Raw genomic sequence first — 17,453 nt, 5'->3', positions numbered from 1 at the left:
AGTAAATGAATAATAAAGTTCATAAGATGCGTTTAATACTTTACATAACCTTTTTATAATCTTGAATTTAATGTAATTTGGAAAGTTCAATCCTCTTTTCGAATCACATCATCAAAAATATAGAAATTTGAAAAACAATTTGAAAGACATAGTCTAGATGAAGTTCTACTATGCTGCTGTTCAGATGTTTCTTGTTGGTTTTTTCTTGTGACCTTCTCATAACCTGATAATTTTATCTGCTTCTTCCAACAGGTTCTTTGCATGATTTTCCAGGGAACATGGCGAACTTCATCTAGACTATGTCTTTCAAATGGCCTCTTAAGATTATTAAGGATGAATTATTTTGGTGAACAAAACCTTGCCAGAAAAGTATTTAGTTTTTTACAGCCACATATTTTATTAGTTAGCTAAAACAAGTCCAAGTAGACAAGACTTTGCTATTTACTTCATTAAATAGCAAATAGTTTTAGTATGTTGTATTATACTTTAAGGGTGTATTGATATCATTTGCTACTTAATAACGTACAAAACTACTAACGAGAAATGGAAAACGTCAAAGGATTAATAATTTTTTATTCTACACACAACCATAATAAATTGCTATTTAAAGCTCGCAGACTTCAGTGCCAGTCATATTATCCATTCCAAAGGATTAATATTTTTTTATTCTACACACAATCATAAGAAATTGCTATTTAAAGCTCGCAGACTTCAGTGCTAGTCAAATTATCCATTGCAGGATAACATAAAATTATTATTGAATGTTTATATCGACTATTGTTTGTTTACACACTTCAAAGATAAAGTAATATTCTCGACAGAGTTTCGAATTTTAAGGAAATTGTTGGTGTTATTTACAAAGTAATAACACTTGTGACCATATTATCATACGAATGTACATCCATTTTTCATATATTTAACATGCAATGATTGCGCTGTCCTATAATGTTAATCAAATTTACACAGTTCTTTTAGATTACCATTAATATGGTAAAATTCAACTCTTTATCTTTCATTTACTAATACAGATTGCTTTTGAAGTAAGTTTTGTTTCTATATAGGTATTATCATTGGGCGTGAAGGAGCAATTCTCGAAACATTCTCATTTGGCTTCAATGAACTAATTTGGAAACATTCTTACACTTTTCGTGCTTTACTTAAGTTTGCCTTATTTATTTGTACCAGAACTTCAAGCTTCAAGGAAAAGAAAAAAGACAAGGATATTTTGCAGAATGATATTTTTATTCCAAACATATTTTTTTGCGATATCTTTACGTTCTGGTATTGTACTTGGTATAAGCTAAAACTGTTGCACACTTAATAAGCTACTTTAAAAACCATTGGAGTATCTTTAGCGAGCAACGGTTTTGTGAAATGCATCTGAAAGAAAGCATAAAAAGAACCAGAGCTGACATTCAAATACCACATAATACTGCTTCTCTTGTATGTACGAGTGTTTAAAATTATCACTCTTTTAAATACATGGTAAAAAAGAGTGTAACAGACTGCATACATACTCTCTTCACGAGTGTGCCTCTTGTGAGGTACTAAAATATCCAATAGAACAGCGGTAAGTCTGAAGGATTACATCACTAAAAATGGATGTCGATACTCGTGGCGAGCACAGCACAGATCGTCCATAGTGTGTCGGCTTTGTGCTTAATACCAAACAAAAAGAAACATTCAAAGGTGAGTAACTCCAACATGTAAATATTATATAGCAAATATATTTTTAGTGTTTCATAGAAGACGAAAACAATTGTTGGAATTATTTGTGCAAAAGAGCATTTAGAATTATAAATCTATTTTTCTACGTTATCTTGAACGAGAGAATTTTAAGAAAAGCTATAGAGAAACTCATACGATTCTTAAAAGTAAACGTTTATTTAAATTTTCGGTACTCCACACACGTAAAGTTATCTTGGCAGTCGTCTTGGAAACTCCATTTCAGCATACGTGATGTATAAACCTTTCACGAAAAATATCATTAAACAGAAAAAGTGGTTCTAAGAAATTCAGCGTTGTCTTATACCATTGGTTTTGGTTTTTTATTCGTTTCAATCTTCACTTACAAAATATTTTTAAAACTGCACCTTTAACTTATTTTACAGAATCTATACGGACTTCTAGTGTCCAATATCGTTGGCACATAACTTCAATATCTTGTGCAAATAACGTAGATTGAGAAAATGTGAATAGATTATATGAATAAAAAAAACATTATTTTAATATTTCAGCATCAATATGCGTGTGTATGTAATATCCGTATACCTTACAGTAAAACTTTTACATTTTCACAAGGTTTTGTTTTAAAGTCCTTTTTCCTTTTGCAGGTGTTTTTTTCTCTTAGCCATTCGCTTATATAAATTTTTAGTTGAACATAAAAGCGCTAATAAATCTTTAAACTGTTTCAAAGATATTTTAAGAACTTCGTCCAATGTAAGTCAGCTTCGTTATAAATGTGTTTCGATGCACTAAAATTTAACTTTTTTGACCAAAGAAAGTAGAAATATTTGTTAAAAAAATATATTCTGACCTCAAGTAACTAGCTATTCATTTAAGATACTCCAGGCTGCACTAAATTGATTAAACATTAAAAGTTATAAAAACGCTCTTAATTAGCTTCCACTCTTACTATTTCAGTTAGAAGAAAGTTTACAGTGGGCTTAGCTAAAGGAAGAACAAAAATTGTTTAACATGTAAAAAAACAGACGCACACAAATACGGCAACCGCATTAACTTCACTAAGTCTCATTCAATTCACTTGATAAAATACAAATACAGCAGTGGTTTATTGGGCGTATTAACAATTTTTTAAAATCTGTTTACGTGAGAGACAGAGTTGATAAAAATATAAGGCGTATTTTAGTGTCCTTGAAGAAATTAGTATAAAATTTAAAAAATGCCTGGCCGAAACGATTCTTGGAAAATTTTTACCTTAGCTTAAAAGGCTTGAGTTAAAAATAATTCGTTTTTGTCTTCTTTTTTTTCAGCCTCTGAATAGTGAAAAACTAAGCAGTTCGTTTATTCGTTTTGCTTTCTCTTTAAAACGTAAAAACAAAAAAGAAATATAACAATTAAAACTGAAAAGCAAAACATTATCTAAAATTCAAAGACGTAGAGGCAGTTATTCTATAACTGAAAATTGACAAAACGATTTTATGTGCAAGGTAAAAAATAAAATCGGATCATTTTTTCCGAAATCAAGAAAAGTAGAAAAAAAGTGAACCAAAATAATTTTTGTGTTATTTAAGAGCTTGGAAATGAATAAATAATCAAGTCATCTTCTTTATTTTTTTGAAAGACAGGAAAACAAATAAGGAATCAGATTTGCTTTATTAATATATTTTATACTTTAATAAATAATTAATATTATTTAATTAATATTAATTAATATTAATAATTAATATATTTTATACTATTTAAGAAACAGATTGGTTTGTTTTTAATATCGTGTAAAGCTACACGAGGACTATCTGCTCTAGCCGTTCCTAATTTAACAGTGTAGACTAGAGGGAAGGCAGCTAGTCATCACCACCCGCCGCCAACTGTTGGGCTACTCCTTTACCAACGAATAGTGGGACTGACCGTCACTTTATAACGTTCCCACAGCTGAAAGTACGACCCTCAGATTAGGAGTCGAGAGCTGTAACCATCTGGTCATTCTGGGTCTATGAATCAGAAAGGGAGTAGTAAATAATAAGAAAGCAAATCAAGTTTGTTTCTTATTTTATATATGGCAAACAACTAAACAACAAGGAAAAGTGCACTAATTCATTTATGGTAATCCAAAACTGGAAAGCAAATCAGCTCTTTTTTATTATTCAAAATTCGAAAAACGAGAAAACTAATAAATGAATAGATATTTTTTGTTTAATTTTCTGTTCGTAAAATTCCAAAAGACGAATAACAAATACGAACAAGATATTTTTGTGGATGTTGTTATTCCAAAGCTGGTTCTATATTTCACTAGCGTTGACGGTGGGTGTTGTTGACTATATTCCTTACCTCTAGTGCATTTCTGATAAATTATAAGCGGCTAGCTCAGATAGTCCTTGTGTAGATGTACGCTAAATTCAAAATAAAGCAAGCCACACCTTTTCAAAAGCAATTTCTAGTGTTGCAATTGTACAAATGTATTCGCACTAAAACACTCCTGACAGATTCTTTGGACTGAGTGAAAATGCTACGTCACTTGGTTCTAATCGATAGGCTGATGTCCCCCGCTGAGACAGTGGTGAGCCTATGGATTTAAAACCCTAAAATCAAGGGTTCGATTCCCCTCGGTGGACACGGCAGATAGCCCGATGTGGCTTTACTGTAAGACAATCACATACACGATAGCTTAAAATTTCAAACTATTTATTATGTTGGTTATCACCACCTAAAAAGTCATTACATTTAAATAGCCATTAAATTATATTATTGTTCAATATTTCCAATGCACAATTAAAAATTACTTTTGACAAATAAATACATTTTCAGAACACATGAAGCGAGAATAAGCATCTTAACTTAAACTATTTAAATACATTTTTTTCACAAATAATGAAGATTTTGGGTTTATCGTTGGTTTGAAGTAAGATATGATGCGGCACTCTTATACACTTCAATTGCTTTTTTATGCTTTGTTTTTCAAGAGTAACGGAGATGAATTGTTTACCTGAAAAGCAAAAGAATATCGGTTTGAAGTAAATGAAAGTCATTGTTTTATATTTATTTAGAATGATAAATAAAAATGATTCTCTAAGAGTATATAACATCAACAAAATCTATCATTCAGAACCTGGGTGCTTCTCTAGTTTTATCCTGATAAATTAAACCTGTGAGGAAATTTTCATTTGTTTTTTTTTATTATTTTTATAATTTTAAATCTGATATTTGATAACTGTGCTTGGAAATGTTTAAAAATGTATAAATGTTTGATAAATAATAAAGGAAGTTATTTCTACGAAACAAACCTTACTGATTACAACTTTCGACCTATCCTATATATTTATATATATTGCAAACCTTCGTGTCTGTGTAAGCGTTCGTCTGTCTCGCGTTTACGGTGGCCGCTTCCCGCGCTACGTTTGAGAAGCTGCGCACGTAGTCAGAACTGAGATTTCATTTTTGAAGTGACGGGAGAACAGGAATGAATGTTGTTGACAAATTTATTTTATGAGCAGGATATTCTACACTAAATTGTCAGGAACTAATCACACCATCATTTACATTTCAAAATGTGGCGTAACTTAAATAATAAAAGTGTAGATTTTTCGTATTTTGTTGTTGAATGGCTCTTACCATGAATAAAATGCTCAATAATCACTTTCCGTGGTAGACGACACAAGTACCTCAAAGATTTGGTTCTGTATGAAGCAAAGAATGCAAGACAATTAACTTTTTAAAGCCCATGAAATAATTTAAATTGATAAATTAACTTTTTTAACATTTCATTAAATTTGTAAGAGATATATTTCGCCTTTGTTTGTTATTAATTGAATATCTACACAGTGGTTTTTCTTTGTTGTGCCCATTATGGGTATCAAATCCCGGGTTTTAGCTTTGTAGGTCTCCATACGTTCCGTTAAGCTACTAGGAGTGCATATTTTGTCAACCCGTAGAAAAGTAGTTAATAGAAATCTTAACGACATGTCAGTCTCATTGGTTAAAAGCATTTCTTTGTAACGTAAGTACTGAAGTAAATAAGTCTGACAAGAGATATTTTGTGTCATAAAACGTTTCCATTTCAGTCCACAAATGTTTTATCTGCTAGTATAATAAAAGTTTTCTAATAAATTGCAGAATAATATTTTTCTATGTATACATTTACTGCTGTTTTATAATGATACTTGTTTGTTTGAAGTTAAGCACAAAGCTACACAATGTGCTTTTTGTGCTCTGCCCAACACGGTTATCGAAATACGGATTCTATTGTTGTAAGGATGCGGGCATAATGCTGTGCCACTAGGAATGTGAGGCGGCAAATGGTGCAGGATAGACTACTTTTTAAAATACAACTGATTTTTACGTCTTATTAACCTAATGAGATAGTGCAAGACAGAACAAATCCTCGGAAATTTAAATTAGTAAAATAAATCATAAGTGATGAAGGTATGAAAATTAAATAATATTTTATAAAGTATTTTATACAATACTAAAAATATTATCAGTTAATGGAGTTTGTTTAAATTTGTATATTTTTAAGTTATCACTTATTTTTAAATATAGCATTCTTACTGTAGGAGATAAAACAAATCTTGTCTGGAACTTGCAAACTTTTACACTAATGATTACTTAAGTAATAGTTACCTAAAAAAGACAGCTAAATGTTCTGTCAAAATAAGTAGTAAGTTCCCCAAACAATAAATTATTTTATTATGCTTATAAATCGTTGTTTACCAACATATTGCTATGCTAGCATAGTGTTTTCCATTAATCAAACATGTATCGATCTTTATGAGAAAGGACACAAGTTTTGCAAAATAAATGGCAAGTTTTGATTCATTAGGAAAGTTATTTACTGCTGAGGTAATTTTAGGTTTATGGATTTTTTTTGCTAGTACTGACTTGAAAAGAGTGCATAAACTGCTAAAAAAACATTTGCCTGAAAATGATATTAAGAGAGCCGTCACAATGCTACAAGAAAACCGCACCCAGACTGAAGTGGCACAGGTCGTGAGGGGGTAACAATGAGAAATAAATAAACGGTGGCGCATATATTAGGCCATGTAATAATACACCAGAAGAACAGGTCATGGTTGCAGAAGGGCTAAAGTTGCAGTAGATAATTAATTTTTATGGAATCTGGCCTGACTTGTAGCACTAACAACGCTAGGGACTTCAGAAACTAGTTTCAATAAGCCACTGGAGTACGTGTGTTGTATCAACCGATTAGGAACAGGCATCATGGGCCAGACTTTCAAGATACCCTTTACTTATTCCAAAGCACCAAGCAGCCCAAATGACACATTTTTAAGAACATGTCTTCTGGACCCCTCAGCCATGGACCACTTTGCTGTTAATAGGTAAGTATAGATTATATATATCCTTAAGTAATCGACGAGTAGGAATCTGAAGTCGTGAATGTGGCCTGTAGTGTTGTCCACTATGGTTTACTTTGGAGTGACTCAATCATCTTCTGGGATGGCATCTGCATATAAGGGAGTATAAACGTCTATGTAGTGGAAGGAGGATCTCTGACAGCAAGACGTTGCGTAGATGAGTTCTTGTTATCTCCTCTTGCTGGTGCTAGAAGTGAATTTGTGTATCCTTACACTGTCAGGATCAAGCGGTATGTTTTTCAGGATGTAAGAATAGAAGAACTGGACTAGCATCCTAAATCACCCGATTTGAGCATGTGTGAGACTTTCTAGAGACAGTCTCTTGGAGATAAACAACTTGCTCCTACGAATGTCCAGGAGATCAGAGCTACTTCCATCCAGTAGTGAAAGGTATTGCCCCAGTACTTTGTTTAAAATGTCATCAATATTATGGCGAACAGGTGCAGAGAAGTCAGAAACAATAGAAGAAGACCTACCAGCTACCAAAGACTCATTTGTTAAGTTTACTCATCTTAATAACTTGGCCCGTCACGACCAGGTGATTAAGGCACTCGACTCATAATCCCAGAGTCACGGGTTCACATATCCGTCACACCAAATATGCTAACCATTTCAGCCGTGGGGGCTTTATACTGTGATGGTCAATCCCACTATTCTTTGGTAAAAGAGTAGACCAAGAGTTAGCTGTGAGTGATGATGACTAGCTGCCTTCCTTCTAGTCTTACACTGCTATGTTAGGGACAACCAGTGCAAATAACACTCGTATGGCTTTGCGCGAAATTAAAAAACAAACAAAGTTTAATAACTTACTTGTTTTTTGGTGTTACTGCAGCTATATGTTGACATTTTTATTAATTTTGTTTTTCTGCTTTTATAAGTGAAATTTACCTGTGATATTTTCAATGAACAAGTTTCGTCAATACTGAAAGTTTCTCTGTGTTTTTCAACTAATTTCGAAACACATCAAAGCTTTATTATCATTTAATTTTTTTAAGTAGTGTATATTTTATTTCGATAAAATGAAACTTCAAACAAGCGCTCTAGATCAGTTCATAAAGCGTAATAAAAAGCGAATATACAAAACTTGAAAATTACGTGCATTTTAAGTGTTAATTAACCAAATTTTTGTACAAAATTGCATATTTTACATAAATGTTTAACAAATAATGAAAAATTAAAAGAATACAGATCAAGATAATAAAATATGGATTATAATTAAAACTGAAATATATTATGGAAGAATGGAAAGAAGGAAAAACGATAATTTAAACCACGTGGTTGCAGGGATCTCAGATTTCAGATTAATTTCCCTTCTAGACCTCATCTTTTGTGGATATTTATTGGAGCACTTACAGGTTCCATAATCGAAAAGTTCTCAAATGTATGGTTAATGTTAGTGTAACGTTAGACTGTAAGCATACGTGGTTGTGCAGTTGAATGTGATTTAGTTATTCACGTACTCTACCAACAAGTGGGCAGCCTGTTTGTCTAGTGTAAAAACCACCATGTTTTTTGGTTTTTTTTACAAACTAAATAATAACTGCTACATTCGTTTGAACATATTTCTTTCTTTTTAAATGTTGTTAATGAATAATTTAAAACCTAATTGGCCAGATACGAATGGGGGAAGAACTCTAAAATATGTTGCTGTTAGTTTACTACTGTACAGATTATGGTAGAATATGCTCAATTGGCTAACTAATTTCTACATTGACCTCTTTCTCGTGTAATGAACCTCACAAAGGTCGTGCAAATTTTTCTCTATTTGTTACACATCAAATTTTCTCTTTCAAACGCAGCTACAGGTATGATTTTAAACATTAAATCTTGGTATTTCATTAATATCTCTACAGTCTTCTACCCATCATATTATAGACAACAAACGCGAATATTCTTATTATTATTGTCATTCAATGTTGACCTTGCCTTTAACCGAAGGGCCCAGATCTTGAGATTCATTTTGTAATTATTATGAGCAGACAGTCTTTCTATTGTTTGTTTCTGTCTCCTGTCGAACCTTGCATACATATCCATCCGCCATGAATTAACATATCTATACTTTGCTAAAAAAAAAAAAAAAAACACTATAAACATTGTACAGAAACTGAATACTTGATGATTTAGGCTTTGATTTTCCAGATGATGTTAACACCAGAAGGCCTTGCCGCTATCCTGATAAATTAGTTTTAAAAAATCCCTGATATACATCCCATTTTACACACACAGTAAATCTGACATTCAAAATTCCGACCATTCAGTGCTATTGAAACACAACCTTCTTAAACTTGAACAGTTATTCAATATCTTGGATGATCATATTGCAATATATTCTTTAAGTGTTTTTCACGGAAGTAGTTCTCTGAAAATGTGATTGTTTATCGGTTTGTTTTTATTTCTGTTATTCTCTTTCACTTGCTTCGTTCTTCTTACATTTTATATTGTTTAATTCTGCCTCTTATTGCTGCCTGATTTCTAGCAGCCATTCAGTTTTGTATATATCCTCCTTCCTTCAAGGTTTTTCATCTAGACTAGCGAAAGAAAACTAAAGCATTTTTCTTTTGTGAATAGTGGATCTGCGGAAGTAAAGTACTTAGTCAATGTTACTTAGGTATGTTGGTAAAGCATATCAACCATCAGCGTAAGATAAATCTAATGTTGCAATATAAAAGTGTGATGTTACTTTTAAATCATGGTATAACTCTAAACTCTACATTGTATCTTGGAGAAATAACACAAAAATATGCTGTTACAGTTTCCACTTTCGTTCTATTGATAAATCTATTAGCATTTGTAAAACAAACAGTAATAGTGGATTCATGGTTTTATGTTATCATACATCAATGTAACATAAGGCTGAACAAGGATCTATAAGTTTTATAAACTAGGGTGCGCCTAAGGTATTCCTTAAGTACAGTCCTGAAAAACCCTAATAGGGAGAAGAGGTTTTAAGATTAGTACATTTCAACGGTACTTTTGTTTCCAATTATTTTCGGACTATATATGGATATATAGCTCTAAAATGGGTAGATTTCCGTTATCAATTTTTGGATAAGCTTTTGTTTTGTGCACCTACCGTATTATGCAGTGTTTATTTATTTTATATGGTTTAATCAACAAATACCACCTTAAACCTTTGTTTTATCTTTTTTAACGTTTATTGCTCTTTAAAATGTATTATTGTTATATTACCGAGCAACACTTTGTCTCTCCATGATTTAATGAACATAGTTTGTTTCTATTGAACTGTTCTAAAAACGAAATTTCATGTAAAGGTGGGTAAGCAACCCCATAACCTGTAATGTAGACTAAATTACGGATAATTCTTCCATACAGTAGACGAATTATACGAGAAACCAAGTATCACTTTATTTCTACATGCAACAACAACATTCGCGACGACAACAATTTCCCAATAGTTAATATAAATTCATCATTCTGAGATTTAACCTTTTAACTCCCTCCTTTTTTTTCAGCATTCCTGATATGTCATTAGGATATTTTCTCATACTGAAAATGTTGTTTCGGTGTTCTATTGTTTGCACAGAGTTTTGTCATTGGATATACTTTTATTTTTGTTTGTTTGTGTATACAGTGATCTCAGGTTTTTCTCAAATTTTACTTACCTGAGAAGATGTCAGAGAAACCTGCTAAGCTAATAAAAGTATGTTGATGTGCTAAACTTTTATCAACAGCAGAAAATAATTTATTTCTTCAACCAATATGGATATGCACATTGGAACAAAGATTAAATGTTGCTTAACCACTGCATATTATGATTTCCAGCTTTACATTGCGTTATATATAAACTCGAAATGTCAAATCGTATGGCTAGTATATCAGATTGGCGTCTCTCACGCCGATATTTAACGCTAATGAAGTATCATGTATAACATTTCAGCCAGATTACACATTACACTACGAAGTCTCCCATGATTCTACAGTTACAGATTGTTAAATTTATTTCACCGTGATAGATAAATTTAGTTATTTTATTAGAATGTACTTTTAGTATGCTTGTTTTGTATTATATCTACTAGAGAGTTACTAATAATACCAAACTAACAGCATCGACGGTGCGTTCTGTAACGTTATATGAGATGAAGTGGCGTGTTATTTGCTTATTCAATATCATGTTTCTCATCCGTATTGAAATATTATATTTTAGATTTGTCTTTTGCGAAAAGAGAAGAAATCTGCAATGTAATTATTAAAAAGTAACTAAAAACTTGTAAAATGTGTTTACATCTTTCTGTACTGTACGGCTCCGATATCAATGTGAATTTAGCTGTCACATGTTAAATCACAGGTTCTTTGGACAATGTGAAATGTTATTTAATTTCTGTAGAGCATAGTGGTGTATAGAAAACATATTAGTGCTAGAAATAAGTGACATTTTAACCCCAAAATGTTCTTTTTATTTAATTAACCACTCAACGTTTCGCTTTAAGGCTTTTAGAGGAGCGTTCATTAAAACACAAACCGCAGGTTCGAGCATTGTACTTAGAAACTACATATTTCGTACACAGTAATTACTCGATTATTCTAAAGTGTAATACCATTCTTTTTGAAAACGATTTTAATTTTATTAATTTTGAAATTATTAATGGCAGGTTGCCAACGAACTATCTGAGCTAGTCTTCCCTAATTTAGCAGTGACAGAGTAGAGGGAAGACGGCTAGTCATCATCACCAACTGCCATCTCTTTGAGCTACTCTTTTACAAATGAATAGAGGAATTGGCCGTCACACTATCAGACTCTCACGGTTGGGAGGACGAGCATGTTTTATGGGGCGAGAATTCGACCTTGCGACCCTCAGATTGCGGGTCAAACTCCTAACTACCAGGCCATGTCAGGACACTTTGAAGTAAAAGCAATAGTTTCAAGAATATATTGCCGTTTACTTTCTGTTATGAAGGTTGTTGTTGTTGTTAAGCGCACAAAGCTACACAGGCTATTTGCTCTCTGCCCACTACGGGTATCAAAACTAGGTTTCTAGCGGTATAAGTCTACAGATATTCCGCTGTGTCACTGGGGGGAAAGCTGAAGGTAACTGATATTTTTCTTATGATGTAGGTTACCAAATACTTGTTTAAATCGCTGTTCTTCTGTATTACATCTTTAAATAATCCCAGCCTGTTTCCAATTTCACAAGCCTTTTTCCACAATATATATAGGCTCGATAAAGGCAATATTTCATATTCCTTCTGCCTGTACAATCAGTTTCAGCCTGCTATCAAGGAAGAAGTCTTCAACATTGTATTTTATATTTCCTTCCTTGGAGATAATGATGACATTAATGTAAGCATTACATGTATGTACTTATTAGCGCTTGGTGAAGGGTGCAGTCTTTACGAGATTCAGATTACATGTATTTAAAAGAGATTGGGCTAGGAGAAGGAGAATGTTAGTATGCTTGGATTGTATCTGTTGCCATAAAAAATGCACACCTAAAACTGGAATCGTGGCTGCTGTATAGGAGTAATGGTCTAATCCAACTATTCTGTGAGATAAGAATAACTTATGAATTATGTATCTAATTATTAATTCATAATTAGTGACAACTATGCGCAGACAAACATTTGAGTAGCTTGGCACAAACAAAAGGTAAAAACCAAATAAATGTGTCATGGGTGCTAACATCTAGTTCAGTGTATCTTAATTGTATAAACAGATACTTATAAAACATCCGTCGAAATATAATTTATATTGTAAAATATTTAAGAAAATATTCTATTGGAAAAGGTAATTTATGAGTTCGTTTGTAATTAAGCACAATGCTACACAATGTGCTATCTATGCTTTCCTCACCCAGAGTATCTAAACCTGGTTTTTAGTTTTGTAAGTCTGCATACATTGACATAAGTCAATAGAGGCAGGCAAAGAAAAAAAAATCTTAATGTGAAGGGAAAATTATTTTGCTATTATGAGAAATTCACCAAAAACGATAAATACATAATAACATCTAGTTAATTATCTTTCAAAATCACTTATTGTGATACCTATACATTTTGAACGAGATATTGGAAAAATCTTATTAAGATGGATTCTCATGATAATAAAGCTAAATGTAGACTTTATATTCCATATGTCTGTAGAAATATTTTCATACAGAAATGTGAGGACTGAGTTTGGTCTGTTAAAGCTGCGAATACACAACAATACATTTATATATTATTATTACACTTCTTGTCTTTAGAGATGCGATGAAAAATCATCTAAAGAATTACATGATTATATTTTATTTTATTAAAGCATTACAAACTTAAGTGCACTGTCAACTTAGCTACAAGCAACAGTTTAGTAGTTATAAAAAAATCAATAAGTTTCCAACACGCATTTTACTATTCTTGATAAAAACAAACACACTAACTAAAAATTCTATCTCATGCAATGTAATACCGTATGAAAGCTTTTCAAAAGAAAACATATTTTCCTTGTTCATTTTTACCGGATTATCGTTTCTTGGTGGATTGCTAATGAAAATTATCTGCCAGTGATCCAGTAACCACGGTAACTGTTCACTAAAATGAATAGACACATGCGTATGAGAATTGTCAGTGACTGTTTTCTATTCATTTTTAATGACGAATAGCTTTCCTATAATCAGCGATACAACAATTTCAAATATCAAAATAGCGTTTTAATGAGTTTCTACGTAGCATATCATCATCAAGTCTTCTTAAACGATCTTTGGCGGGCCTGGCATGGCCAAGCGCGTAAGGCGTGCGACTCGTAATCCGAGGTTCGCGGGTTCGCGCCCGCGTCGCGCTAAACATGCTCGCCCTCCCAGCCGTGGGGGCGTATAATGCGCGGTCAATCCCACTATTCGTTGGTAAAAGAGTAGCCCAAGAGTTGGCGGTGGGTGGTGATGACTAGCTGCCTTCCCTCTAGTCTTACACTGCTAAATTAGGGACGGCTAGCACAGATAGCCCTCGAGGAGCTTTGTGCGAAATTCCAAAACAAACAAACAAACGATCTTTGGAGGTGTAAAAATATCTAACCGGATGGTCTTGACATGAAAGTGTTTTCGTGTTTATGTTTTCGCTCCCCGCTAGTACAGAGGTATGTCTACGGATGTACAATGCTACAATCAGGAGTTCGATTCCTCTTGGTTGGCTGGACAGATAACCCCATGTGGCTTTGCTATAAGAAAACACGCAAAAATAAACACAGTTTAAGTTTTCTGTTTTTTGCTTCATTAGCTTTCAAGGTTTCTTCAGCTTAATGTGAAAACTCTCTCTTGGCAACACGAAACATTGTGTGCATGCTTTATTGTTTCTAGGTTATGGTTGGGGGTTTAAAACGTTTTTTTTTTTAATCACAACATTAGCTATTTGATAACATTTTACGTTTTAGCCAGTTAATATTAGAATAAATTTTAACATCGTTTTGGGTCATTGAACGGTAATGTTGGAAAATACGTTAAGATAAAAGTTTCCAAGAATTTTGTCCGAGAAAGACAATTGAAACACTTTGGGCTTTCGATAGTAAGCAATTTGGATTGCATTACGAGCCCCCAATGGCACAGTAGCATGTCAGTGGAATTTATGAATCAGATTACGATACCCGTTGTGGACAGAGCACAGATAATCCATGTAGCCGTGTGTCAACTTCAAAACACATACATTAAGGATTTAACTAATTGTAATACTTTTGTGCTTTTTAATCACACCCAGATTTTGTTTTCATACATCAAAACAGTTTCTAATAGTGTCTTTAATAGTTACAAAATCAATATAAATTATACTTTCTCTAATAATTGAAAACGTACGTGCGTGCGTTTGGATGTTCATCAATAGAAATGAAGTGATTAAATGTAAGTAATTGTAAAAAAAAATATCATAGTCTCCTTAAGATAAGATAACTCACAAATATTTGTCTAATATTCATAAATGTTTTAGTTGCTTCATACAATCACATGTTGATTGATACGAAAAGTCAAACGGCCATAAGCTGATACCTATACATATCTAACCTATTTTACAAGAATTAGACAGAATGTTGAGGCGATAGACAAAATGAAACATGTACGGGTTGAAACTGTGACGTAGAAACTCTCGTGCCAGCCAGTTTGGGCCCGTACTTATCAAGTTTCATCCTCCCAAGGTGACTTTTGTTGATATGAGACACCATGCGTATAGAGACACTGGCGAGATTCTGTAAGTGAATTAGAACAGTACCGGTTACCATAGAAATCAATAATCTGTTAGTACATGTTACAGCCAGTCTCGGTACTGGTAACGACTTTCCAGGCTAGACGGTTTCGATTTATTTGAAACACAAAATAAATGTAAAAATTATAATAGTCTATACTTGTTATTATGCGCTTAATGCTAAAAAACAACAACAACAGCATCAACAGCAGCACACACACAAAAGACTCGTAACTAGTTTCAACTGTAATAATTTGCATCAGTAACTTTCGATTTTTTCTTATTCTGTGAATAACACGTTCGACGTGTATGAGTAATTACATACTTTGTATGATTCTTAAGAATACATCTTGACGAAAGGTTTGACGAGCACAATTACCACAAAATTAATTTAAATAGTTTTTAAAAATAAAAAATATCTAAATTTTCTCATAAATGATATGTTGAAACTTTAATAAACTTTCTATAAGGTTTAGCCAAGTTTGTTCTGTTTGTAATCTTTATCAAGAAATTGAAATTTGTATTTAGTATATTACTAAGATTAATACCAAATGACATTATATAAACAGACCACATGTCTACTCTGATTCAGGCCAGGCAAATATATTCATTTTAAAAGCTTAGCAACGTTTGACCCAGTTAAAGCATCTTAACTGGTTGCTGATAAGGTATAAACGAGATAATCATACATTTTGTAGTAGTCAGGAGTGGTAAACATTAATATCTGTATTTTACTACCGATCTCCAAATACACAAATCGGCTTTCCTTACACATACATTTAGGTTTCTTATACATATTAATATATAATATAATTATAGTTGCACTCCTCTCGAGTAGCTGTAGGTCTTCACCTACATTGAATGGTTGTAGTTAACATTCAATATTGCACAGTTCGTTATACAGTGATAAAGACAAACATGAGTACGATCGTACTACTTGATGTACAACCACTTTCAAGACTACAAATCATAATTCAAATATTAATTCAGAAGTTAAAGCGACATTTTGAGAAAGAACTAAGTGATTTATTTCAGGAAAACATTGCTAGAAATAATGTATCATCGTACACAACACACAATGAAACAAATACTGCTCGGCGTTTGAGTTTAAAAACAATCTAAACACTTGTTACATTCAAGGGTCTTTTTGAAAATGTATCCTTCGGAATTTTTCAAATATAAGAATTGAAAAGATTCGCGTTTGATATTCGTATAGTTTTTATGGTATGAGTCTGAAAGAGATGAGAAAGAGACTTGAGGGTTGTGGTTTTGTTGGTCATATGAAAACCTTGAAATCCATTAGTCAAACGAAATGGGTTTGTGAAAACAAGACATTTTCTCAATGTAGTAAACACTACAATAAATTCACTCCAAAAATAAATTTTATGCCATAAGTATTAATATATATAGTTTTCAATGAAAACGAAGCAATAACTAATAGATACAAATATATCTCACAAATATGCATTTAAAACTGCAACAACTTTTCACAATACATAGTTTAATAACTGTGATTTCAAATGCAAAGGAAATAAAAAGTGTGGTATATAATATAAACTCCCCAAGCACAGTGGTATGTTTGCAGGATTATAACATTGAAAATTAGGTTTTTAACACCTGTAATGATCAGAGCACAGATAGCTCAATCTGTATCTTTGTGCTAAATTTCAAACAAACAGAATAAAAAATTAGCCGCACCCGTATGGACTTGTTTTGTTTCAATGACATCGGTCATATCTCGTTGGAAACTAGCAACAAAACATTTAGTTATATTCAATTCTTGTATAAGATATAAATACTAATTATTAATTTCATTAGAACTGACAGCACGAGACTTCTACAAAGAAATGTTTGACAAAAATAGCAAAGGCATTGAGTTTATTTTTAATAACAGGTGGTTTTTCCACTTATAAAAGTACCTGGCCCCGCATGGCCAGGTGGCTAATGCACTCGACTAGTAATCCGTGGGTGACGGGTTCGAACCCCCTTCACACCAAACATGATCGCCCTTTCAGCCGTAGGTACGTTATAATGTTACGGTCAATCCCACTATTCGTTGCTGAAACAGTACTCCAAGAGTTGGCGGTGGGTGGTGAAGACTAGCTGCCTTCCCTCTAGTCTTACACTGCCAAATTAGGGACGGCTAGCTCTCGTGTAGCTTTGCGCAAAAATAATAAAGACAAACCAATAAACAATTTCTTTCTTGCAATGGTAGAATGGTAAATTTGTTTGTATTTCTAGAAAACCCGA

At 32.8% G+C, this 17,453-nt stretch overlaps 1 long non-coding RNA gene across 1 annotated transcript in view; it reads right to left on the bottom strand.

Annotated features, from left to right (window-relative positions):
• Positions 1-3,317: 3,317 nt before the first annotated feature.
• Positions 3,318-17,453, bottom strand: part of LOC143254223 (uncharacterized) — a 29,732-nt gene continuing 15,596 nt past the window's right edge. The window contains exon 3 of the long non-coding RNA XR_013030111.1: positions 3,318-3,671. This is a non-coding gene — a long non-coding RNA (uncharacterized LOC143254223). The remainder of the gene's footprint in view (positions 3,672-17,453) is intronic.

This window comes from Tachypleus tridentatus, chromosome 1 (genome assembly GCF_004210375.1).
Source record: "Tachypleus tridentatus isolate NWPU-2018 chromosome 1, ASM421037v1, whole genome shotgun sequence".
Classification (NCBI taxonomy): Eukaryota; Metazoa; Arthropoda; class Merostomata; order Xiphosura; family Limulidae; genus Tachypleus; species Tachypleus tridentatus.
This window is presented reverse-complemented; position numbering and strand designations above follow the sequence as displayed.